The sequence below is a fragment of the Hyaena hyaena genome, unplaced genomic scaffold, assembly GCF_003009895.1.
Source record: "Hyaena hyaena isolate Hyena2069 unplaced genomic scaffold, ASM300989v1 scaffold_839, whole genome shotgun sequence".
In the NCBI taxonomy this organism is placed as follows: domain Eukaryota; kingdom Metazoa; phylum Chordata; class Mammalia; order Carnivora; family Hyaenidae; genus Hyaena; species Hyaena hyaena.
Window position 1 is genome coordinate 505291 of NW_024081463.1, and position 26812 is coordinate 532102.

General features: G+C 39.0%; 1 pseudogene; it reads left to right on the plus strand.

Moving 5' to 3' along the window:
• Positions 1-2967: 2967 nt before the first annotated feature.
• On the plus strand, positions 2968-3510 carry LOC120222027 (annotated as a pseudogene).
• The last annotated feature ends 23302 nt before the right edge of the window (positions 3511-26812 follow it).

Here is a 26812-nt window from a genome sequence, read left to right on the forward strand (position 1 = left end):
TTCTGTCTCATTGCCATGTAGTATTCCATTGTATAGGTGAACCACATCTTCTTGATCCATTTGTCCATTGATGGACACTTAGGGTCTTTCCATGTTTTGGCTATTGTTGAGAGTGCTGCTATGAACATTGGGGTACATGTGCCCCTATGCATCAGCACTCCTGTATCCCTTGGGTAAATTCCTAGCAGTGCTATTGCTGGGTCATAGGAGAGTTCTATTGTTAATTTTTTTTTTATTGTTAATTTTTTGAGGAACCCCCACACTGTTTTCCAGAGGCGCTGCATTAGTTTATATTCCACCAACAGTGTAGGAGGGTGCCCGTTTCTCCACATCCTCACCAGCATCTAGAGTCTCCTCTAGATGTTCATTTTAGCCACTTTGACTGGCATGAGGTGGTATCTCAGTGTGGTTTTGATCTGCATTTCCCTGATGATGAGGGACGCTGAGCATTGTTTCATGCATCAGTTGGCCATCTGGATGTCCTCTTTGGAGAAGTGTCTGTTCATATCTTCTGCCCATTTCTTCACTGGATTATTTGTTTTTCGGATCTGGAGTTTGGTGAGTTCCTTATAGATTTTGGACTAGCCCTTTATCTGATATGTCATTTGCAACTATCTTTTCCCTAAATGGTTGTTATTTTAAACCACTAAGTTTGGAATGGATCACTATACAGCACTTATAAATGGAACAGAGGTTTAACCAAATTTTTCTGAGACCTCCAGGGACTGGGGTCTAGAGTCTCATGTCAGAGCAAGGCTGGAGAAGGCTAGTATCTAAATCCCAGCCTACTAGTTCCAGGTTGAGAGCCGACTCATTTGCTCTCAGGATGATGCATATTCAGAATCAGGGTTGCCCACTTGGGGTTAGTTGTTTTTTGATTCCAGTCAAGGCCATAAAACCTTTCCAACCACTCTGGAGTGCAGGATCAAGAGACCCTTCAGCAAAGACAGCCATGCCCCCTGCATCTCTGAGCAATGAGCGTGGCCAAACTCCAGACTGAGCCTGGTTCAGTTACTTTCGCTTCACTTTGTGTTTTCTGAAAGTATGCTCTGATCAGTTGCTTTTCTAATGTTCTTTTTTCACAGGACAACTTGAGAAAGGAACGTAGAAAAGGGCTGGGGGAGCCACTGTTAAAAACACCCATTGTGTCAAATAATTCATTGCTCCCCAAAATACAATTTAGCTGACAGAAACTGAAATGAAGTCAAACTTTGTATGGTCTTCCATGTTCTTATGTAGACTTCTCCTTTTGGGTCCCTCAAGCAACATTTCTCTAACTTTCTTCTTTGACTGCAACAGGGAGAAAAAACATTCACGAGCCATTCTTATACTTTCCCCTTTCAAAGTAATTGTTTAGAATATCACCCCAGTAAAGTCAGAAGGTTTTCTTTAAAGTGTTATTTCTTACTTCCAACATGAGTAACTCACACAACTATAAAAGCCCAGCTCCCCATAAAAGATGATTATGTGCTAAAAGACATTATTTGATTGTAAAACTCTGAAGTTGCTGAGTGGGTTGTGGAAGGATGCCAGAAGAATCCTTTGAGGAAAAATGACTTTCCCATCTTTTCCTGAAATTGCTTGTTTTCACTTTGGAAGGAAGATACAAGTGTCTCAGCTTCACAGTTTGAGGGACTTTACCTTGGAGGCAAGACTCCTCGTTATCAGAATCCCAGGACAGTAGCACTAATCAAAAGGCCTCTTGTTGGGAGACAGAAGCATCCCCATGCAAGATAAGCACACCAATTCCTTGTGAACTGTGCTGACAATGATCTTTGCCTCCTTCTAGAATAAGAGTCCATGTTAGGCTTTTCAGAAGTCTGCCTATTTCTAGAAATCAAACCCAGGTTACTTCTGTTAATGGGAATGTTCTGACAACTTATAGCTCTGCTTTTAATGGCTTTCACATCTCACAGAGGAATATTCTGAGGTGGGAAATTATTACTGAAAGAATCATAGTACCAGGAAACTGGGACTGAATAGAGATGGTTACTTATGTGGTAGCCAGTCTCCAAGGATATTCTCCAGCAGTCTCTTACCCTCTGTTTGCACAAACCAAGCCTGCATCCTCAGACTATTGTCCTGGGAATCTGTGCTGGATCTTCCTGTGTTGGTTTTTCCAGCAATTTGACCAACTGAACAACAAGGAAGTAGAGTTTTGGTAACCTCTTCCTCCCTCAAGGAGCATTGAGCTGCAATGTAAGAAACCCAAGTCACTTTACTGGAGAGAAAGATAAGACACCAGGTGGAGAGAAAGATCACATGCAAAAGCACCAGCGTGCCAAATAACCGTTTACCAGTGCTGTGCTTCATCAAATTATTGAACTTTCCTGAACTTAAATTTCTGAATTGGTAAAAATGACAATACCAATTTCATACTCATGAAAATCAAATGAAATCATTCTCTCTTCTTTAAGTTCACTGAGTACCTACCATGTGCAAGGCACTGAAGCTACAACAATAAATTATGAACATTGCTTCATAAGGGCCTACATTCTAGAAGATGCATATACATCCATGAGCTGAGTTTCAGACTATACTTTAAGAAATTAATAACAATAATAATATAGTCTCGAGTTATACAGGGCACTGAGGGACTATAATAACTGTACATATAAGACAAAACTCTTGGATTCTTAAATACAGAGAGCAAACTGAGGGTGGCTGCAGGGGTTGTGGGTGGGGGATGAGCTAAATGGGCAAGGAGCATTAAGGAGGACACTCAATGGGATGAGCACTGGGTGTTATATGTAGGGGATAAATCACTGGATTCAACTCCTGAAATCATTATTGTACTATATGCTAACTTGGATGTAATTTTAAAATATATATAAAATTTAAAAATACTAATGTATAAAAATATTTGGTCTTGGCAGTACATTGAGTTCCACAGAGACAGCCCCAGGGCAAGCAAGAGCCAGATGGGCACTGGGCGACTCTGTGCCTTGCTGGGGAAAATAATTAAACATGGGCAAAGGAGATCCTAAGAAGCTGAGAGGCACAACATCATGATATGCATTCTTTATGCAAACTTGCTGAAAAGAGAGCAAAAAGAAGCACCCAGAGGCTTCAAGCAGCTTCTCAGAGTTTCCTAAGGAGTGCTCAGAAAGGTGGAAGACCAGATCTCCCAAAGAGAAAGGAAAATTTGAAGACAAAGGTGAACAAGGCCCATTATGAAAGAGAAATGAAAACTTACATCCCTGCTAAAGGGGAAACTAAAAAGAAGTTCAAGGATCCCAATGCACCCAAGATGCCGCCTTCGGCCCTTTTCTGTTCTGTTTTGTTCTGTTCTGGGATCACCAAAAAATCAAAGGAGCATATCCCAGCCTGTCCACTGGTGATGTTGCAAAGAAATTAGAGAGATGTGGAGTAACACAGCCATACATGACAGCCCCATGAAAAGAAGGCTGTGAAGACAAAGAAAGCAAGAAGAAGAAGGAAGAGGAAGAAGATGAAGTGGAGGATGAGGAGGAGGAAGATGAAGACGATAAAGATAAAAATGTTGAATAAGTTGCTTCTAGTTTAGTTGTTTTTCTTGTCTATAAAACATTTAACACCGTGCACACAACTTGCTCCTTTTATTTACTTATTTTTAACATTTATTTATCATTGAGAGACAGAGCATGATCATGGGAGGGGCAGAGAGATGGGGAGACAGAGAATCTGAAGCAGTCTCCAGGCATTGAACTGTCAGCACAGAGCCCGACATGGGAATCGAACTCACAAACCGTGAGATCATGATCTGAGCCGAAGCTGGACACTCAACCAACTGAGCCACCCAGGCACCCCACACAACTCACTCCTTTTAATGAAGAAAAAAAAAACCAAAAACAAAAAAAACCATGGAATTGTAAGGCTGTGTAAAAACGAAACAAAACAAAACCTAACTCTTTTCTTTAAAAAGTTATTTATCCAAATCGAATCCAACAGCACATAAAAAAAATTATCCACCAAGAACAGGTGGGATTCATTCCTGGGTTACAGGACTGGTTTAATATTCGCAAGTCAATCAATGTGATCCATCACATCAACAAAAGAAAAGATTAAAACCATATGATCCTGTCAGTAGATGCAGAAAAAGCATTTGACAAAATACAGCATCCCTTCTTAATAAAGACCCTCGAGAAATTCGGGATAGAAGGAACTTACTTACACATCATAAAAGCCATCTATGAGAAGCCCTCAGCTAACATCATCCTCAACTGGGAAAAACTGAAAGCTTTCCCCCTGAGATCAGGAACATGACAGGGGTGTCCACTCTCACCACTGTTGTTTAACATAGTGCTGGAAGTCCTAGCATCAGCCATCAGACAACAAAAGGAAATCAAAGGCATCAAAATCGGCAAAGAAGAAGTCAAACTTTCACTTTTCGCAGATGACATGATACTCTACATAGAAAACCTGACAAACTCCACCAGAAGCCTACGAACTGATTCAAGAATTCAGCCAAGTTGCAGGGTACAAAATCAACGTACAGAAATTGGTTGCATTTTTATACACCAACAATGAAGCAACAGAAAGAGAAATCAAGAAGCTGATCCCATTCACAATTGCACAAAAAACCATAAAATACCTAGGAATAAACCTAACCAAGGATACAAGAGATCTGTATGATGAAAACTATAGAAAACTTATGAAGGAAATTGAAAAAGACATTCCATGATCATGGATTGGAATAAATATAGTTAAAATGTCATTACTACCCAAAGCAATCGACACATTCAATGAAATCCCAACCAAAATTGCACCAGCATACTTCTCAAAACTAGAACAAACTATCCTAAAATTTGTATGGAACCACAAAAGACCCTGAATAGCCAAAGTAATACTAAAGAATAAAACCAAAACGGGAGGTATCACCATTCCAGACTTTAGCCTCTACTACAAAGCTGTCATCATCAAGACAGTATGGTACTGGCACAAAAACAGACACATAGACCAATGGAACAGAATTGAGAACTCAGAAGTGGACCCAAAAGTGTACAGCCAACTGATCTTTGACAAAGCAAGAAAGAGTATCCAATGGAAAAAAGACAGCCTCTTTAACAGATGGTGCTGGGAGAATTGGACAGCAACATGCAGAAGAATGAAACTAGGTCATTTTCTCACACCATACACAAAAATAAACTCAAAATGGATAAAGGACCTCAACGTGAGACAGGAAACCGTCAAAATCCTAGAGGAGAAAGCAGGAAACAACCTCCTTGACCTCCACCACAGCAATTTCTTACTTGACACATCCCCAAAAGCAAGGGAGTCAAGAGCAAAAATGAACCATTGGGACCTCATCAAGATTAAAAGCTTCTGCACGGCAAAGGAAACAATCCATAAAACTAATAGGCAACCAACGGAATGGGAAAAGATAGTTGCAAATGACATATCAGACAAAGGGTTAATATCCAAAACCTATAAGGAACTCACCAAATTCCACACCCAGAAAACAAACAACCCAGCAAAGAAATGGGCAGAAGATATGAACAGAAACTTCTCCAAAGAGGACATCCAGATGTCCAACAGACACACGAAATGATGCTCAGCATCCCTCCTCATCAGGGAAAGACAAATCAAAACGACACTGAGATACCACCTCACACCAGTCAGAGTGGCTAAAATGAGCAAATCAGAGCACTCTAGATGCTGGCGAGGATGTGGAGAAACGGGCACCCTCCTACACTGTTGGTGGGAATGTAAACGGGTGCAGCCCCTCTGGAAAACAGTGTGGAGGTTCCTCAAAAAGTTAACAATAGAACTCCCCTATAACCCAGCAATAGCACTGCTAGGAATTTACCCAAGGGATACAGAAATGCTGATGCATAGGAGCACATGTACCCCAATGTTCATAGCAGCACTCTCCACAATAGCTAAAACGTGGAAAGAGCCTAAGTGTCCATCAACGGACAAATGGATCAAGAAGATGTGGTTCATCTATCTATACAATGGAATACTACATGGCAATGAGAAACAATGAAATCTGGCCATGTGTAGTCACATGGATGGACCTTGAGGGTGTTATGCTGAGCGAAATAAGTCAGGCAGAGAAGGACAAATACCATATGTTTGCACGTATAGGAGGATTAGGAGGAACTTAATGGAGGAACATGGGGGAGAAGAAGGGGGGAAATAGTGGGGGAGGGGAAGGGAGGCAAACCATGAAAGACTCTTGAATACTGAGAACAAAGTGAGGACTGATGGGTGTGGGTGGCAGGGGGGAGATGGGCATGGAGGAGGGCACTTGTGGGGATGAGCACTGGGTGTTATATGGAAACCAACCTGACAATAAACTATTTGTAAAAAAAAAATTTTTTTAAGTTATTTAGTTAAAAATCTAGGACAACACACAAGATAATAAGAATGCTAACTACGTATTACTATGTTCTAAACCCCAAAAATGCTGTCCAAGAAATTTAAAAACTGGAAAACTGGAAGACTGAAGTGTGGAGTAGTCTTTCAATGCTTGATGGAGGTGAGAACAAGCCAAGTTTCAGTAGGACTGTGGGCTTCGCAGAGGTAATGATATATGAAGGTGTTATTCCTAGATGGGAAACAACTTAAGCAAACTGATAACTAGAGGAGTGCTGTCAATAGAACTTTCTGTCCAATGTTATATATGTGCTATATATGTGTGTAATATACTAGCCCCTAGCCACATGTGACTGGCACAGTTGACATGTGGTCATTGTGACTGAGGAACTGAATTTTTAATTTACTTCATTTTAATTAATTTTAATTTAAATAACCACTTGTGGCTAGTGATTGCCATATTGTATGGGATATGCTCAAAGGACTTGGGGAAAACCAGTCATGACTTTTTCTATTACTGTGAGTGATGTCAACGAAGCTCAACTGACGTATTAAGATCATTGGCCTGCCACTAATTCACCCTAACTCCCACTCCAAAGTATAAATCAGACTGTCAAAAATAAATCTTTCCCTGCAACATAAGTCCACAGCAACCTCATGAGTTGCCAAAGTTTTATTCTATTCTCACATCTGCACCTTGGGTTTATCTGAACCAATGATGTCTCCTTTCAAAGGAATGCTGCGTCCTATAAAATCCAGAAAAGAATGAAAATATTTAAGAAACAAACTAACAGGGGCATCTGGGTGGCTCAGTCGGTTAAGCGTCTGAGTTCAGCTCAGGTCATGATCTCTCGGCTTATGGGTTGGAGCCCTGCATTGGGCTCTGTCCTGACAGCTCAGAGCCTGGAGCTTGCTTCAGATTCTGTGTTTCCCTGTCTCTCTCTCTGCCCCTCCCCTGCTTGCTCTCTCTCTCTCTCTCAAAAAAAGTAAACATTTAAAAAAAGAAGAAGGAAGGAAGGAAGGAAGGAAGGAAGGAAGGAAGGAAGGAAGGAAGGAAGGAAGGAAGGAAGGAAGAAAGAAAGAAAGAAAGAAAGAAAGAAAGAAAGAAAGAAAGAAAGAAAGAAAGAAAGAAAGAAAGAAAAACTAAAAACAACTAGGAATGAAGAAAACAATTGAAAGCCTTTAGTATGTATCAGTTTCCTTGGCTACAGATAATAAAGAAAAGGGGGAGGAGCAGAAACATTTGAAACACAGACAGCTGGAATAAAAGACCAAAGCAGATAAAGAATTGAAAGTTCAGAGTAACATTTAGGCCACTAGCAAAGCAGAGTGAGAAAATGAAGCAATTACCCTGATGGTCCAAGGCAAAAATGAAATCTTTCACCTAGAAACAGACAGATAATTCCAAGTGAAAGCATTTTTTGGTGGTTGTTTTTTGTGGAGTTGAGCCAATTGCCAAGGTTTACTTTCTCAATGTATCCTTAAGCACAGCTATAGATAAGAAAAGTGTGTGGGATGCCTCCATGGCTCATTCGGTTAAGGGTCTGACTCTTGATTTCAGCTCAGGTCACGATCTCACACTTCATGAGATCAAGGCCCACATGGATCTGCACTATCAGTGCAGAATCTGCTTGGGAGTCTCTCTCCTTCTCTCTCTCTCTCTCTCTCTCTCTGCCCCTTCCCCTCTTGTTCTCTCTCTCTCTCTCTCTCTCAAAATAAATAAGCTTAAAAAAAAAAAAAAACTAAAGAAAAGTGCAAAAGGACCTGTCAAGAACTGGAGTCTGCCTGTGCTGAATATGACGGGCCCCAAGAGGCTTTCGATGATTCTTCACGCCCAGCTGTCAAAACTCGGTGTAAGAAGGCAGGAGTCCAGAGGGAAGGAAGGGCCTGTAACTGCACGGGCACAAGCAGCAGCAGCAGCAGCAGCAGCACCCACGCACATTACTGCTTATGTTCACATTAGTAGGCACTGGCAGGCCATTCTGTCATGACTTGTCCTATTTCTCTCCAGCAAGCCTCAGAGAAAGTCTCATTAGAGTGTGGAAAAAAAGCATACGGATGTCCTGATGCAGAGAAATGTCCCCCAGGGAGAAGTGTAGTTAGACTAGTTAGTGAGGAGGAGAAATAAACCAAACAACCAAAAATAAACTCCAGCATCAGTCTGGGTATATTGTCTTGGATTCAAAATTCCTGTCTGCCAAGACCCAGCAGATCTAGGACACCAGAGTGGGTGCTATAGTAAATTATACTAGAAAGAACTCTCAAGTGATGGATTAGCCCCAGTGTGGGACAGGCGGCTGATACTGCCTTTGCCCTCTAGCAGGTTGAAAGGCTGATAACAGTGGAGCAAGGCTCTCTACGTGTACATTAACCACAAAAGAATCCCCCTCACTGTTCAGCACATTGTGTTGGAGCAGTCAGATTTCCAGAAATAGACTTGCCCAAATCCCCTTTTTATATTTTCCAGAGCTGAAGCTGAACTTTCAAGGGGCATGACTTTGCTTTTATTTTTCACTCTTCTTTTTATAGATGATTGAATTTCCTAGTGTTGCTTTCAGATCAGATGTTATTTTGGGCACAACTCAAAAAAAGCCATCCATATACATTGAGAAGCAGTGGGTGGCAGGAAAGTTCAGCTTCATTCCTGATTAAGCAAAGAGACACATCAGGGGGTGATGGAGAGGGGAGAAAAGCTAAGGCTCCAAAGTCACTGGAAGGGACATGTATTTCACTATATAGGATGATGCTGGCTGATGTTCAAAGTCTACTGGGTTTTAAAGAAGGATTTTCAGGGGCGCCTGGGTGGCTTAGTCGGTTGAGCGTCCAACTTTCGCTTAGGTCATGATCTCACGGTTCGTGGGTTTGAGCCCCGCGTCGGGCTCTGTGCTGACAGCCAGCTCAGAGCCTGGAGCCTGTTTCCAATTCTGTGTCTCCCTCTCTCTGACCCTCCCCTGCTCACACTGTCTCTCTCTCTCTCCTAGAAATAAATAAAACATTTAAAAAAAATAAAGAAAGAAAGAAGGATTTTCAGTTTTTCAAATGCCAGAGCTATTGTTCACATTTGCTATCATCACAAACAACATATTTAATCATTACTCCTTGAAATTAAAATTCTTAGCAATAGAAACTGTACAAAGCCAGCATGGTTTTGTAGCTAAAACCTGAGTTACCCTTCTCTTAATAGCGTAGCAACTCTCCAGTCTTAGTTTATAACTTATCCTCAAAATCCCATGCCTCCCTCTCCCTGATCTCTTCCTCCCTGCCCTCTTTCTTCTGCCAGGAGATTTTTTTTTTTTTAATCAAATGTATTTTCTTTCCTTCTAAGATACTCCCTCTCCCCAATTATGTAGTTTTCAACAAAAAACTAATATATATATACACATATATATAATATGAAGAACTAGAAATATATATAATACATAAATAAAATATTGCTGCTATAAAAGATTAACAAAAAATAAGGTTCATGTTTGAGAAACACCTTCCCTTTAGGAAGAAAGTTATTTACGCTTTAATTTTCTTCATTAAAAAGATGACGAGCTCATTACAGAAAACTTCAAAATGGAGAAAAGAAGAAAAGAGATTTACATGAAATCTTTCCTCAACGCCATCATATGGGGAAGCCTAAGAGATTATTTGTTAAGCCCGAGACCCTGTACAAAACTATTAGCCTGTCTCATTTTATTTTCATAATCACACATGGAGGGGAAATTGGGGGTCAGGCAGATAAATAACTTACCCAAGAATAGATCATAATCAGATCTCATTACAAAATTTACACTCAAACCCTCTGTTTGACCACAAGGAGAAAGGAGCATCTCTTTTTTATTTTTTTAATATTTATTTATTTTTGAGAGAGAGAGAGAGAGACACAGAGTGTGAGTGAGGAAGAGGCAGAGAGAGAAAAAGGGGGAGACAGAATCTGAAGCAACCTCCTGGCTCTGAGCTGTCAGCAAAAGCCCAACGCAGGGTTCAAACCCATATCATGACCTGAACTGAAGTCAGATACCCAAACCGATGGAGCTCCGAGGAGCATTACTTTTAAGTTCAACGTTTTAAGATTTTGGTATAAAGACCTAAGCACGGGGGTGGGGGGTGTCGGATCCTGCTACTTCCAACAACTTACCCACACTAACACAGTAAGAGTCATTATTTTCTCTTTATTGGTTCCAAGGTATATTGAAGAAACAATACCACGTTAACTTACTCCTCAGGGATGAAATGACAATACATGTTGGCATCTTGATCCTGCTGCAAGAGAATTGAAATTTCTTTTCTTCCTTGGAAGTCTAATCCATCGGGGAACCACCTGGCACAGCACCCACACGCGCTCCAACATCACTTCTCAGCTGCTATTCTCACCGACAAGCTCCTAAACTGGATTCTAGGCAAAGAAAATGTGCTTGTGCTTGGGGAAAAAATAACAACAGCAACAACAACAAAAGGAAAAACCATAGCAGGCTACCCACACATCCACCTCAAGCAGCTAAAATCAAATGAGGTGAGTAACAGAGTCGGCCACATATATTCAGACCTAGAGTTAAAAAAGAAAAAAGATTTTCACCTACTTTATATATGTAATGAAAACACTTAAGGTCCCATTGAAGATGCCTTAAAACAAGTGGGGAAGTAGGTAAGCCCCAAATATGTACCTGCTTTGCTGTCTTACCCTGTCTTAGATTCCAGAAAAACTTGAAGAAAAAAACAACTGAGCCCCACTTTTGTCTTTGGCATTTTTTGGCAGCAAAGTGAAAGTGGCAGACCCAGGATCAAAGAAGCCCATTTTCTTGTTCTGAGCCAACCTTAAGAAGATGAAATATGATATCAAAATACTACTATTCAGTGGATGATGACAAGTTTATGGATGATTTTTATCTTTATCATTTTTACTGATCTCTAATTCCTATTTCTAAATGAGTCTAACTGATATTTTTAAAGGTTGTTTCATTCTGAAAGGAGAGTTAATACCTGCATGTAAGAAAAGAAACAAGAAGCTGATATGTTCTTATAACTTCAGGGATATCTAAAAAAAAATATTTTAAGTCTTCATGGGGCCCTTATACTTCTCAGGCATTGCCTTTGGGAATTCCAAGCTTGGGCATTCCTAGAATATCGTGGAAATCTCCCTGGAACAGAAGGCAGCAAGTCCATTCAGTGGTGGGATGACCTTGAGCAGGTCAATTAACTTCTCCTGTTCTTGATTTGATTATTAGAAAAAGATACACTGTATACACTCTAAAGACCTCTTACAGTCCTAACTGTGCTCAAAATTCAATGCAATGTGCCGTATTTAGACTGTAATGAATGCTGCTGCTTGAGATAATTAGGTATCTTTTGGGATTGCAAGATGGTAAATGGATGCCTGTTTCTCTCAAAGGATATTATTCCCCCATCTGCTAATTCCCTTGAGTCAAGATAATAATCATTAGTCCTTTCCTGGATTTGTTCTTGTCTCTTTTATTGCACATATAGTTTGAAGATGATGTACACTCTCTTATCCATTACTGATAACAAGACACACAGTATTATCTGTCCTCTCCCCATTTCTATAGTCAAATGATCACCACTCTTCACCTGCTGGAAAACACTACAGAACCTCAAAAGAACTCAAAAACAGAGTGGTTAGATGCAATGTCACAAATACTATGATAGCAAATACATGGGGAAGATCATTTCTATATGGGCTGGCCAGGAAAGGCCTCTCTGAGGAAGAGGGATTTAAGCTAAGATGTGTTGGATAATGGATTGGGCAAGGAAAGAACTCCCCAAGAGGAATGAACAGCACGTACTAAAGTTCTGAGGTAGGAAAGAAATTACCATATTCTAGGAACTCAGAGAAAACCAGTGTGATCAACCAGAGAGAAAACCACATGAAATGAACTTGGAGAGTCAGGAAGGTCTGGTTTATATAACACACCACAGGCCATGCTGTTTGGTGCTAAGTGCAGCAGAAGCCATTGCACAGAGGTATGACATTATCTGATCTAAATCTTAGAAAGAAAAAGTACTCTGAATGCTTTTGTGGGAAATTCCTGTTGGGAGTGTGGGGTGGCAAGAATAAAAATGGGGAAAACAGTGGAAAAGATTCAGAGAACTCTGTGCAGTAGCTCCCAGAGTTGGCTGGACCATATGGTGGTGATGGAGATCGCGAAGGTGGGTGACATTGGGAGATATATTTGAGATATATCTTGAGATACATTGAGGAAGTAGAAACAACTGAACTTGTTAATGGATAAGATATGATGGGTTTGGGTAGCTGAAAGAAGTGATGACTCCCCACGTTCTGACTAAGGTAACAAAGAGATCAAGAAACTTAATGAGATAGGAAAAAGTAGGAGAAACCCAAGTTTGTGTTATGAAAGCAAGACTACCTTTGTGCAGATGATGTTTCAACAATGAAAATAGATGGGTTCTATTTTCAAGGGAGGGAAGAAGAGAGAAGACAGAGGAGGGTGGAGGGCACAAGACCACTATCAGGGACTGTACCATTTTACAGCAGAGAGTAAGATGGAATAAAGAAGTCACAAGAAGCCAAGAGAGAGTATATTGCTCAGAAACCCAAAGGTGGAAAATATTTCAAGAAGGAAAAATAGTAAACCAGGTCTAACGTTACCCAAAACTTTGATAAAATGAGCTCTGAAAAGTGGCCATTGCACATGGCAAAATAGAAGTCATTGGTGACCTTAAAAACAAAAGAAGTTTTTTTAAGTATTCAATTAAGTTTTTAGGGGCACCTGTGTGGCTCAATCAGTTAAGCATCCGACTTTGGCTCAGGTCATGATCTCACGGTTCGTGGGTTCGAGCCCCGCATCGGGCTCTGTGCTGACAGCTAGCTCAGAGTCTGGAGCCTACTTCAGATTCTATGTCTCCCTCCCTCTCTCTCTGACCTTCCCCTGCTCATGCTCTCTCTCTCTCTCTTTCTCTCTCTCTCTCTCTCACAGAAATAAATAAAAGCATTAAAAAATTTTTTTTAAGTTTTTAAAGGTATGCTAGGGAAGTCACCTTTGGTGTATCAAGGAATGAATGGGAGGAGAGAAAGCAAAGGCAACACACACATGAAATTCCTTTGCTTTTTTTTTTAATTTGATTTTTGGATAGGGAATACATTAATATGACTCAAAATTCAAACAGTACAACTGAGTATGCAGGGGGAAGTCTCCCTCCCACACATCCCTATGTCCCACTCTATGCCTATGTAGGCAATGTGCTTGCCTTTTTTTGTTTCCTTTTTACCCAAATGACAGTGCACTATATACCATTCTGAGCCTTGCTTTTTTCATCTAAAAATGATCCTAGAGATCATTCCATATCACTGTAAAGAGTTTTATTAATCTTTTAAAAGCTCTAGTATTCCATTGAAAGGATCCAACAATTTAGGGGGCACCTGGGTGGTTCAGTCAGTTAAGCGTGTGACTCTTGATCTCGGCTCAGGCCATGATCTCATGATAGGCGAGTTTAAGCCCCATGTCAAGCTCTATGCTGACAGCATGGAGCCTGCTTGGAATTCCCATTCTCTCTCTCTCTCTCTCTCTCTCTCTCTCTCTCTCTCTCTCTCACCCTACCCCACTTGTGCATACTCTCTCTCTCTCTGTTTTTCTCTCTCTTGCTCTCTCAAAATAAATAAACTTAAAAAATTAAAGGATCTAACAATTTATTTAATTTGTCCCTACTTGACATTTTGCTAGTAAAAACAGAGATGCAATAAATATCTTTGTACATATATCATTTTGTAAATGTGCAGGTTTATCTACTGAATACATTTGGATGTTGAACTGTTATCTCAAAGAGTGTGATTTGGGAAAATACCATCAAATGATACAGATGCAGAAGACTTTCTTGTTTGGGGTTGGAAAAGGTAGCCCAGAATTTTTTCAAACCTCTTAAGTGAACAGTGATGACAAGTTCCCTCCTTCATTCTTTTCTGCAATTGGAAAATTAACTGGCACAGGGTACCATCTTTTAAAACATTCCAAATCATTCCATCTTTACACATATTCCACATCAGTTGTTAATAGGGAAACTGGTACATCCTGAATGGGTAAAAGTTCTGTTTTCAGTACTCTGAGTATCATGAGATTAAAGAAGCAAAACAGAAATTTTTTTAAAAGTTACGCATAAAATTAGACAAATTAAACAAAGTTCCAGGTGACAAATTTATATCCAAATGAGTTTCATGGCACCGTCTTTTTATGTTCTACTAGTTTGTGAATGTAGAGGCCTTTTGTGCATGATGCTTAACACTGAGGGGGATGAAAAGTAAACAAAAAAAAAACAAAAAAAAACAATTAGCTTTCTCTTTGTTTTGTTTGCTTTTCCATTTTTTTACAATTTACTTTTTTCCAATTATGATTATGTACATAGGATTGTGACTTCCATCTTGCAAGAAGGTTCTCTCCCTTCTTGCAACATGTTGGGAGGCCCATGTGGCAAGAATCTAAGGACAGTCTCAGGGAACTTAAGGTAATCTCAGTCAACACCAGCAAGGAACTGGATCCCTCCACCCTACAACGTCAAGGAACTTAATTCTGCCAACAAACACATGAGCTTAAAAGCAGATACTCCCTCACTTGAGTCTTCAGGTAGGAACCCAGACTGTTTGATGGCTTCATTGCAGACTTGCAGAGGAACAGCTGAGCTACGACTGGACTCCTGACCCATAGAAACTGGGAGATAATAAATTTGTGCTTTTTAAGCCACTACATTTGTGGTAATATTGTTATTCAGAAAATCAAATTAATACAGCATGACTTTCATAATTAGGAAAAACTTAATTCTGCCACATTTCATAAATTATAATAACTTTTAGCTCCAATTGTGACCCAAAAGATGCTTGAACATTCTAATTTTAGTCCAATTAATAAAGTTGTGATTTCCCTCTAAATAAGCTTTACTTTTATATTCAAAATATAAACTCTAGTAATTTTATGACACAAGTCACTTTGCATAAAATATCTTTCCATTTCCAAACATGGAAGGTAAATAGAGATCTGACGTGGACGCTAACAAGAGAAGTATATGCATTTCTCTGACTTTATTGTTTAATTCTGTCTTGGCTATGACTTCCAACCCGGCAGAAATTTTACTGTTCTGATTCAGGACCACAGAGTAGACTAGAAGAGTTGAAAAAAGAAACTAGTGTTTACTCTGTGCCTGCTATATTCCAAAACCTGGATTACATGCTGAACATGTATCCTTTCCTTTAATTTTCACAACCACCCAGCAAGTGTTTAACTTGTTAACAACCACCCTGCAAGTGTTAACTTTACCATTTTACTGACGAAGAAACAGAGGGTCACAGAGCCGACATTACATACTTAAGGTAGTAAATAACTGAGTCAGGTTTCAAACCCACAGGGTGTTTGTCTCCCAGGCCCATGCTTTTCCCAATCTACCACTTTTAGAGAGTAGAATATTATATTTAAAAAACCCATACATCTGAATATTGCTAAATTGTGTGCAAGGAGCCCCAAGTCACACTAAGGAAAACAGATATATTTTAACTATTCCTGGTGGTGCAGGCTGTTGGTGTTAATTGAACATTACTGATTGGAGAGAGAAGGACAAGGCAATCCTAGATGTGTAGAGAAAAAATTTTAAACATCTTTTTCCTTAAATAGTTTATATTCTAATAGGCTTGGGTCATTTGGGAAGGACAAGAGAGGTGGGAGACCCAGGGAGCCCAGTACAGTGGAGCAATGACCAACAATATTGGTACCAACCAGGAGCTCTTTGGAAATGCAGAATTAGGCCCCAGTCACATCTGCTGGATCAAAAGCTGCATTCCGGCAGGTGGTGCCTATTAAAGTTGGAGAAGCACTGTGGTTGAAGGATAAAGAAATTCTTCCTCTCTATGGGACTGAATGTCATAAAAAGAAAGGGACTATTTTCTATTTAAATTTTAAATGGAAAAAATACATAGGTGTTGATTTTTTAAATTAATTTATTTGAGAGAGAGAGAGAGAGAGAACCAGTGGGGGAGGGGCAGGGAGAGAGGACGACAGAGGATCTGAAGCAGGCTCAAGGCTCAAAGGAACTCACAAAGAGAGACCATGACCTCAGCTAAAGTGGGATGCTTTAACCAACTGAGCCACCCAGGTGCCCCTGGATGTTGATTTTTGCAGAACATTAGGATTTTCACAGACAACTCTTTAAAGTTATACTATTATCCTTAGAAATAGAGAGCACCATGCCTGTAATTTCTCACTGGTTATCTCTAAATGAAATCCCTTTGCACATCCACACTAAGTTATATCCCAGTACCCAAAAGCACATGTGGTTTGTGTTTTATCCTTCAGATGGACAATATCAGCTATGTTGCTGAAGAGGCAACTTCCATATGCCTACTGAAGTTCCTCTTCACGCATGGATTACGAAAGCAACGTGACCAAAAGATTTCTGGCACCCCTAAGAAATCTAAAAAGATTCTTTTTGAGGAGGCAAGAAACAGAATGCTGTTTGCCAGTCACCTAACAAAAACAGCTTAGTTTTTCCATCTTGCAATGAATGCACTTAAAACAACTGCCAAGTTAACTACAATTAATGTTGAAACGTTATTCTTTAACCTACGTTGATATGCAAAACACTGCTAAATTCCGTTAGATTTGAAATGGTCCTGATATAGAGCACATTCTTCATTAAATTTTAACTAGGAGCTCTATTAATTATACAATTCAAAACGGAACCTTGATAGCTTCATTAAAGGTTTCTAACTCCATGTTGTGACACTCTTTCCCATGTGCTTTCCAGTTTTACTATCAGAGGAACTCTTTTTTTTTTAAGTCACTGTCTGCTAGGGAGGCCATTCTGGGTTAAAACTTGAATTTCCAAGGATTTACTTCAAACCGCCTTAATAGATTTAGGATTTGAAAGGATTTATGTACCAAAGTGTTGAAATAAGAACAAAGTACAAAATTTTGAATTCCAAAGAAATCAAATATCTTCTGGTTTTCCTTCTGTCTGTCTACATTATTTAAACCCCTTCAGTGTAAAAGCTCCAATATATACATTATCGCTAATAAACAAATATAGTTTAAGCCTCATAATTGTCTTTCTGATTTCTTTAGGAAGTTTCATATTACAGAGTGTAAGTAACATGAAGGTGAAGTATTTATCTGTTTTGTGTGTTTTTCTCTATATGCTGATTCAAACCACTACCACCACAAATGAAATATTTTTCCTTTTTTTAAAGTGTTTTTAAAATAACAAATTTTATTGGATTTTATGTGGAAAGAAAACTTTTTTTAAAAAATTTTAATCTTTATTTATTTATTTAGTTAGTTTTAATTTAAGGATGGTTTATTGTCAAGTTGGTTTCCATATAACACCCAGTGCTCATCCCACAAGTGCCCTCCTCCATGCCCATCTCCCCTCTCTCCCCCACACCCATCAGTCCTCACTTTGTTCTCAGTATTCAAGAGTCTTTCATGGTTTGCCTCCCTCCCCCTCCCCCACTATTTCCCCCCTTCTTCTCCCTCATGGTCCTCTGTTAAGTTCCTCCTAATCCTCCTAGATTAGGACTCCGCGGCTCCTCCAGGAGTCCAGCCAGCCAGGAGCACAAAGAAGTGATCAATGCGCAGTCCCTCCGAGATGAGTTGGGGCACAGGGAGCTGGCGCGCAGGGATTTGGCGCGCACGGTCCTTCTGTGCCCCGAGCAGAGGTTTTTCTGTTTCCCAGCGACAGGAACCCTGTCTTGAGCGGTTTCAGACTCTCTCTCTTTCCCCTCTCACTCCCCGCAGAGGGGGATGCCCGCGTCCGTCAGGTCTCCGATCCGGCCCAATTTTATCTTCCCCAGTTCGCACTCACGTTAGAAGGCTTTCTCTGGATTCTGCGTCCTTTCTCTCCCAATCTCTTCGGTTCTGTAAGGTTTCCTATGGCTTCAGATCTTCTCCGTGTGAGATATGGGGGCGAGTGCAATGTACGGAGCTCCCTACTTCTCTGCCATCTTGCCCCCTCTCCCCTGGAAAGAAAACTTCTAAAAAATTTACATTCAAGTCTATCATTGAAAGAAAGCTACTTATTGTTGTATTTCCAACCAGTCTTTATATATATAGGCGTGCATACATATATATGTATGTTTAGAGAGTATTGTTATAAAATTAATGCATATTTAACATACAAGAAAACATGAATTTGAAAGTTAACATTCCCCATAATCCCACACCAAAGTTACCCATCACTGATAGTTCTTTCTATTATTCCATTATTCTCTTCTATATTTTAATCGTGCATTTATTCTTTTAATATTTACTGAGTACTATATGTCAGGCACCACTTTCTATACAATAAACACTGTAGCACAAAAAAATTGACATAATTTCTGTCTCCATGGTGCTTATACTCTAATGGACACAAATAAAGATATAATAAGTAAATAAACAAACTATATAGCATGTTAAATGGTGTTCATTGCTACAGAGAAAAAGCAACGACATGAAGCCTGCAATTTAAATTTTTGGTGTTTTGAAACCTGACTCTTTTCCATACTAACCTTTAATACAATGATGTCTAAATTATTAATTTAAAGTCAAATTTCAACATGTAGATATCTCACAATTTACTATTCACATTATTATTAAACACTAGTATTTCTTCTAATTCTCCACTGTTCTAAACAATTTGTAATTGTCTTTAGTTATTCCATATATGAATATGTGGTCTTCCTACCTAGTTTTTAATCAACTCAAATACAAGGATGATGTCACCTTCAATCTTTATGTCCCAAGAGTGATTCCCCTGTACAAAGCTCCCTACTCATCTACATTTAGTGAATGCCTTCTGAATAATAAACACATATCCTAATGATAAGTTAAAAATTAATTGTAGAAATATAAGTCCTCAAGGGACACTGAACTAACATGGAAAGTAGCTCCAGGCTAAACAAGGCTTTCTACACTGGTAGAATAGGGACACACCATGCTCTGAGATCACTACAGTTAGAAAGCTTCTTGACTTCTAGTCATATCACTGGGGAAAGAGGTAGAATTCTCCTTAAAACTGTGAAGCACAATGCCTGTGACTTATGAAAGTTCTTTAATAGTAGGGGCACATGGACCCCAATGTTTGTAGCAGCACTTTCAACAATAGCCGAATTATGGAAAGAGCCTAAATGTCTATCAACTAATGAATGTATAAAAAAGATGCGGTTTATATATACAATGGAATACTACTTGGCAATGCAAAAGAATGAAATCATGCCATTTGCAGCAATGTGATGAACAGAAGGTATTATGCTGAGGGAAATAAGTCAGTCAGAAAAAGACAGACATCATATATTTTCACTCATATGTGGATTTTGAGAAACTTAACAGAAGACCACGGGGGAAGAGAAGGGGAAAAAACAGTCACAAACAGAGAGGGAGGGAGGCAAGCCACAAGAGACTCTTAAATACAGAGAAAAAACTGAGGGTTGATTGGGGGATGGGAAGAAAAATGGGGGATCAGCACTGAGAAGGGCACTTGTTAGGATGAGCACTGCGTGTTGTATGTAAGCCAATTTGACAATAAATTATAGTATTCATAATTCATAAAAAATAGTAATAGTAAATATGTTCTTTCCACTAAAAACCCGTATGTCATGTTAAATTGATAGAAAAGCCTGAAATGAGATGGGGTACAGTGTGTGGGTGAGAGGAGGGATAAAAGGACCTACGGATCTTCCTACATAGAAATGTGTCGAGTCAGATTGATTCTCATGTCAGAGATGACTTCTGCATTGCTACCTGAAGACAGTACGAGAAACCAGGTGTCCACTGTGTAGCTCCTCTGCTCCAGGCATGCTAGGAGGCACTGGGACAGACAGTGGTTCCCCATGGAGTTTAGAGACTGGAAACAGAATGGAAGTGGGGAATGGGGAAGGGAGATGGACGACCACAACATAAGCAAGCAATCCAATGATTGTACTGCGACACAGGTCACAGGTCCTGGGAGTCATTTGGTGGAGACAGATGTCTACGTAAAGTAGTGGCATTTCTGATGAGAAGATACTAGACCTGAGACCTGAAGAATAAAATAAGTCATCCACACAGAGAACAAGGAGAGGGTGTGGAGTGACAGGAGGAAGAATCATCCAAGTAAAGACCACAGCATGGGCTTGGCTGTGAAGAAGCCAATTTAACCTCAAAATGTTTCCCACTCTCCGTTTTTCATTTGCACAACCCAGGTGTTCCCATCCCGGCTTCCTGCTTCAGCCTATTTTCAACAGCCTGTTTCCCAATTAAATTTTAACTTGTGTTTCAGTGACTTCGCATCCTGCTCTCTAACAGAACAATTTATTTTGATGTACTCAGACTAGATTAAGTCCCATGTGATACAATCTTTTTGCAGGTTTTAATTTTTCTCTGTAACACCAATCACACTTGTGCTATGTGTGTGTGTGTGTGTGTGTGTGTGTGTGTAGACTTATATGTTTAAAAAAATCTAGGCAATATTTTCAAAGTCTAGCTAAGGGTAAAATTTATGTATTTACATTCAGCTGAAGAATATTTAAACATTCAATGATCACAGGAAAACTTCACCTTAATATTTAAATGTTAACAGTCTCTCAGAAAACCAAGATTCTGCATATGTTTTTAAGTTACACTGTTACTTATTTACTTCAAAAATAAGTTTTAAAAGTAAAAGCTTATTTTGATATTTTTTTGATGTAGAGAAAAATCCTCACAGCTTTTTTAAATTTCTGGACTCACTCAAATTTATTAGCAAAGTCAATAAATTAATTATTACAAAGTTGATGCATAAAACCTATCTGCTATTGCAAACTTACAAATTAAAATGAACAAGTACAATTTTTTCTGCCACAAACATTGTAACAAATGTATTTTCCCTACAACATGCAACTCAGGCTTATAACCCAGTCCTTGGATTATTACAGTAAAGTGTTCAACTATATAGGAAATCTCTGGAAACAGACATAAATTCGACAAAACATATTTGATTTAACTTTAGCATCATGGTAAATACTATAGAAGTGTTCACTTTTTAATGTGTGGTCAATGGAAACAAAATGTAGTGCTTAATTGTGGCCTTTAAGCTCTCAAAAGTTCTCACATCCATTGTTCTCTCCAGGTTCCTATTACTGCAGATAATAGCCTCTAATCTCAACTTAATTTTTATTATTTTTATTAAATATTCAATATATATAAAGAAATAATTATACACCATTTGTAAAGCATAAAGAGGAACAATAGAGGAACCCATTTGTGCCCATGCATTCATCAAGTTATTTAAGAAATAGAACACTTCTGGGGCACCAGGGTGTCTCAGTCCATTAAGTGTGCAACTCTTGGTTTCAGCTCAGGTCATGATCTCTCTCACAGTTTGTGGGATGGAGCCCTGTGTAAGGCTCTGCGCTAACAGCAGGATTCTCTCTCCTTCTCTCTCTGCTTCTCCCCTGTTCATGCACTATCTCCCTTTCTCCCCCTCTCTCAAAATAAATAAACATTAAACAAGAAACATTAAAAGATAAAGTTGGGGTGCCTGGGTGGCTCCATTGGTTTAGCATCCATGCATCAGATGGGCACTGTCTGTATTACTCACAGATAACTATTTGTTGGTTTCTCCTCAGAATTTCTAATCTTAAATATACAAATAAGGAAATAAAATGTATTAATATTTTATTTAGCATCAGGAGCTTCTAGAATAGCTTATATTAACAGCTCGTTATTTTTTAATATTCCCCCTTTCTTCCACAGCTTCAAACGGAATGACCATGACTTTTCCATTACTGTATCCCAAAATGCCCAGCTCAGTGTCTGGCATATGAAGATACTCGTTAAATATTTACCAACTAATGGCAAATAAGGTAATTGGTTCAGGACGTATTTCCTACGATGCAATATACTTGATTTTTAATAGTTGTCCTTAAATTTTTCAATCTTCAAAAGTGTTGCCATTATTCCAAATCCAAATCAATCTTTTGAGACTTATTCTATTATATTATAATTAATAATGTATCTCATTTTTAAACAAAGGCATAAATCCCAATCTACTTCCAGCCACCTCCAGAAATCCAGTGTTATCTCCTTAAATTCTATACCAGACAAAATTAAAGGGGCCATGATATTATAACAAGTCTCTATTGCCTAATCACCAAAGAATTTCTTTTAGGCTCTTTTGAAATATTGAAAATAACTCAGGACTGCCCAGCAAGGTACTTCTCTCTGCTCAATTTAAATTAACCCTTTTTGCTTGCATGCCTGCTACAACCTTCAAAACTGCCCTCAATCCTATTCATACAAAAACAAAAAAACAAAAACCTTTCTTCACATTTATTACTCTGAACTGCCTTCTTCTTCCTCACCCTCAAAGCCTCTTATGGCCCTTACAATGCTGTCCAAAAGAAAAAGGGACTATTACTGTCCCATGGGCCTAGTTAGAAAGAGAATTACTAGTTTTAAGAATATGGCCTTTACCAATGTAAAACGTTTCCAGACTTCAATTTTGTGAATCCCATGAATCATTAAACCTCAGTAATTTTGTTATGTACCTACTAGCACCAGGTAGTTTTTTCTCACATTATTAAAGGAACTACAGGAAATTCAACATTTCAGAAATCTGACTTCTTCTCAGCCCTGGCATTAGTTTATTTACAGACAGATAAAGCGAATTGTTTTTCCTAGGAAATCAGCTCAAAAGAAAGGGAGAAAAATAAAACTCCCACTCTTAAAAAAGAAAGAAAATCCTCACTGTTTAAAAAGATAAGTGTTAGGCTTTTATCTACCAAGGATGGTTCTACACTTGAATAACAAGAGTTGTTTATTTCTATCACTTGTGTTCAATGTTTGGGAAGAACTTACATCTTAAGTAGCAATATCTCCTTTCTGCAGCTTCTCCACTTCTATCATTTGTGCTTCTCCTGGGCCCTCCCCATCACCAGAGCTTCAATTTACTACTCTATGAGAACTTATTCCTCACTGAGAATTCCAGAAGAGTTATAGAAGTTACCCTAATCCGTCCCCAGAATGACAGTACAGTGGGTATCTAACTCTTAAAGTAGGCACATGAGCACCAACGCTGATGTAGGTTTTATTCTTTTAAGTGTCAGTGAAGTTTGTGTGATATTCAGTTGGGTATGATCACAGTTTAGTCTATCAACTATCAGAAGGCTACAGGAATATTGGTGCAATGAACATAACTTACGTTACTGAAATTCTAACTCTCTGCTACTCAGGAGTGGTGCAGGGACAGCAGCGTGAGCATCACTTGAGACCCTGTTAGAAATGCAGGATTTCAGCTCACATCCTAATCCTATTAAATCGGCAACTTCATGTACGCAAGATTTCAGGTGATTCCTAGTCACATTACATTTTTGAGAAGCATTGGGGTTTTTTTTTAATTGTAGTTGACATACAATGATATATTAGTTTCAGGAGGAGAAAGTGCTTTGACAATTCTTTTTTTTTTTTTTTTAAATATTTTTTATTTATTTCTAGGAGAGAGAGAGAGAGACAGCGTGAGCAGGGGAGGGTCAGAGAGAGAGGGAGTCACAGACTGAAACAGGCTCCAGGCTCTGAGCTGGCAGTCAGCACAGAGCCCGATGCGGGGCTCGAACCGCGAGATCATGACCTAAGCGAAAGTCGGACACCCAACCGACTAAGCCACCCAGGCGCCCCAGTGCTTTGACAATTCTATACCATATGCAGTGCTTACCACAAAAAGTGTAATTGTTATCTGTCACCACACAGCATCACAGTATTGATTATATTCCTTTAGCTGTATTTGTCATCCTGTGACTTATTTACTTTATAACTAGAAATTTGTACTTCTTAATCCCCTTCACCTATTCCCCACCCCCCCCACCCCACTTCTGACAATAATCAGTTTGTCCTCTGTACTTATGAGTTTGTTTCTATTCTGTTTTTTTAATTGTCTCACACCAGTCAGAATGGCAGGATCAAAAAGACAAGAAATAACAAGTGTTGGTGAGGATATGAAGATAAAGGAACTCTCATATAGTGGTGGGAAAGTTAATTGCTGCAATTACTATGGAAGACACTATAGATGTTCCTCAAAAAGTTAAGAATAGAAATACCATCTGACCCACTAATTCCACAAAACAAAATAAAACAAAACAAAAACACTAATCCAAAAAGATATATGTACCTCTATGTTTCATATTGTAGCATTATTTACAATAACCAAGATTTGGAAGCAGCCTAAGGGTCCATCAATAGATAAATGTATAAAGAAGATATGGGATGTGTGTGTATGTGTGTGTGTGTGTGTGTGAATATTACTCAACCATAAGAAAGAATGAAGTCTTGTCATTTGTAACAACCTCTAGATGGACCTAGAGGGTATGATACTAAGTGAAATAAGTCAGAGAAAGATAACTAACATGTGATTTTACTTATATATGGAATCTAAAAAACAACACAGATGCACACACACACAAAAAAAAAAAAAAATGAGAAGCATTGTTTTAGCTTACATAATCCATTGGAGCCAACAGTATTCAGAGTCATGCTACAAATTTGCCGGCAACCACTACCCCTAACCTTTTATACAAAGTATGTGTGCTGTTTCTTCAAGAGTGTAAATAATTATGAATATTCTTTTTTATTATTATTCAAAGGAGAGAGAGAGAGAGAGTTAGTTGGGGAGAAGGACAAAAAAGAAAAAGAGAGAATCCCAAATAGGCTCCACCCTCAGTGCAGAGCCTGATACAGGGCTCAATCCCATGACTCTGGGATCATGACCTGAGCCAAAATCGAGAGTTGTATGCTTAGCCAACTGAGCCATCCAGGCACCCCTACATATTTTTTTATGTTTTACTTATTTTTAAGATCAGAAGTGCAAATGGAGAAAGAGCAGAGAGAGAAGGAGACAAGAGGATTCAAAGCAGGATCCACGCTGACAGCAACAAGCTTGGGCTCACAAACCATGAGACCATGACCTGAGCTGAAATCAAGTCAGATGCTCCAAGGACTGAACCACCCAAGGACTCCCACAGTTTTATAATATCTTTTTCTAATAAACACTCTGGCAAGGGTACTTCTCCCAGGTCTCAAATAATTCTAAAAAATCTGGAAAGGGGAATATGCTTCGCAAAATACTCAGTGAAAATAATTACTGGGGGAATTCATGAAAGAAAAATCATCAAGGCAATAGAGTAATAAAAGGGGGAAAAGTGTGACATGTATTATGACTAGGTTTCTTAAAGAAGTAAAAATCAGTAATTGGATGGATATCAACATCCTGAATATCCTGGTTTTTTGTACCAACTGTTTGAGGCCAGATAATTAAGCAAATGCTCTCACGAAGTATTTTTTCCAGACACTTATACCAAACTTCTTAGATCCTGCTAATGTCAGAAAGAATCATGAAGGGACAGACAGAAGCTCTAAAATGGAACAGTAATTACAGTAAAAGAGCATAACTATTACTTATAATTACATGTTTCTCAAGAGTTTTTCTTTCCTTCCCTTTCTAGAGATATGACCCCTTCTGAGGTAGAGTAATTATAAATACTAAGGAAGAAAGACAGATTTAAAGGTTATCTGTCAGGAGGAGGGACCTATACTTCACACATTTTTGTAGTTTCATGAAAGGAGACTAAAAAACACACTGAATGTCATCTTAAGAAATAAGTGCTTAAAGTCAGAATGAATTTAAATAACTTATTTAAATGTTACATTTCAGGGCCATACCTATAACTTCTAATGGATAATAAAGTAGCACAGAAAGTAGTTTCATTCCAAATAATCTGCTAAAGTTGAGGGATATCCAAAGAAAAGTTTGGCAGCCAAAAAGCAAACAAGAACATCCAGATAGCAATCAGTTCTCTGAACAGTAGTTTTACATTGGAAACTCTACCAAATGAGGTCACTCCATCCAGACATCTGATCTCTCTGCATCCTCTCCCTTGAGACTCTCATTCTCTCACAACACTCACACTGATGTGAGCAACCCGCAAATTCAGACTTTTTTTCCAGTCTCTAATTTCACATTTTCAATGGCCTGCTAGATTTTTTTTTTAATTTAAGGTTTATATATTTTTGAAAGTGAGAGACACAGAACAGAAACAGAGGAGGGACAGAGAGAGGGGGAGACACAGAATCCAAAGCAGGCTCCAGGCTCTGAGATGTCCACACAGCTGTCCTCCACCGAAGTCGGAGGCCCAACCAGCTGAGCCACCCAGGCGCCTCATGGCCTGCTAGATATTTTTACCTAGACCATCTCAAGCTCACTCTGTTCAACACTGATTGAATCCTCTTCCTTTGAAAAGCTGCACTTCCTCTGTGTTATCTTTTTCTATTCATGTCATTACCACCTTCTAAACTGTAAAATCCTCAGATCCATCTTTGTCTTCTCTTATTTGCTTCTAGCAGATGATGTAAATCTGTGTATTTTTAGTTTTCTAGTTGCAAAGCCCTACGCTTTAACCTCTATAGACTCTGATGTTTTTTCCTTCTTCCCAACTCCCTCTGCCTTTTCCATGTCAAGTTCCTGTTACCTCTTGCCAAGACTACTGTTGTATTCGCCCTACCTAATACCACCCCCAGAGGTGACTTTC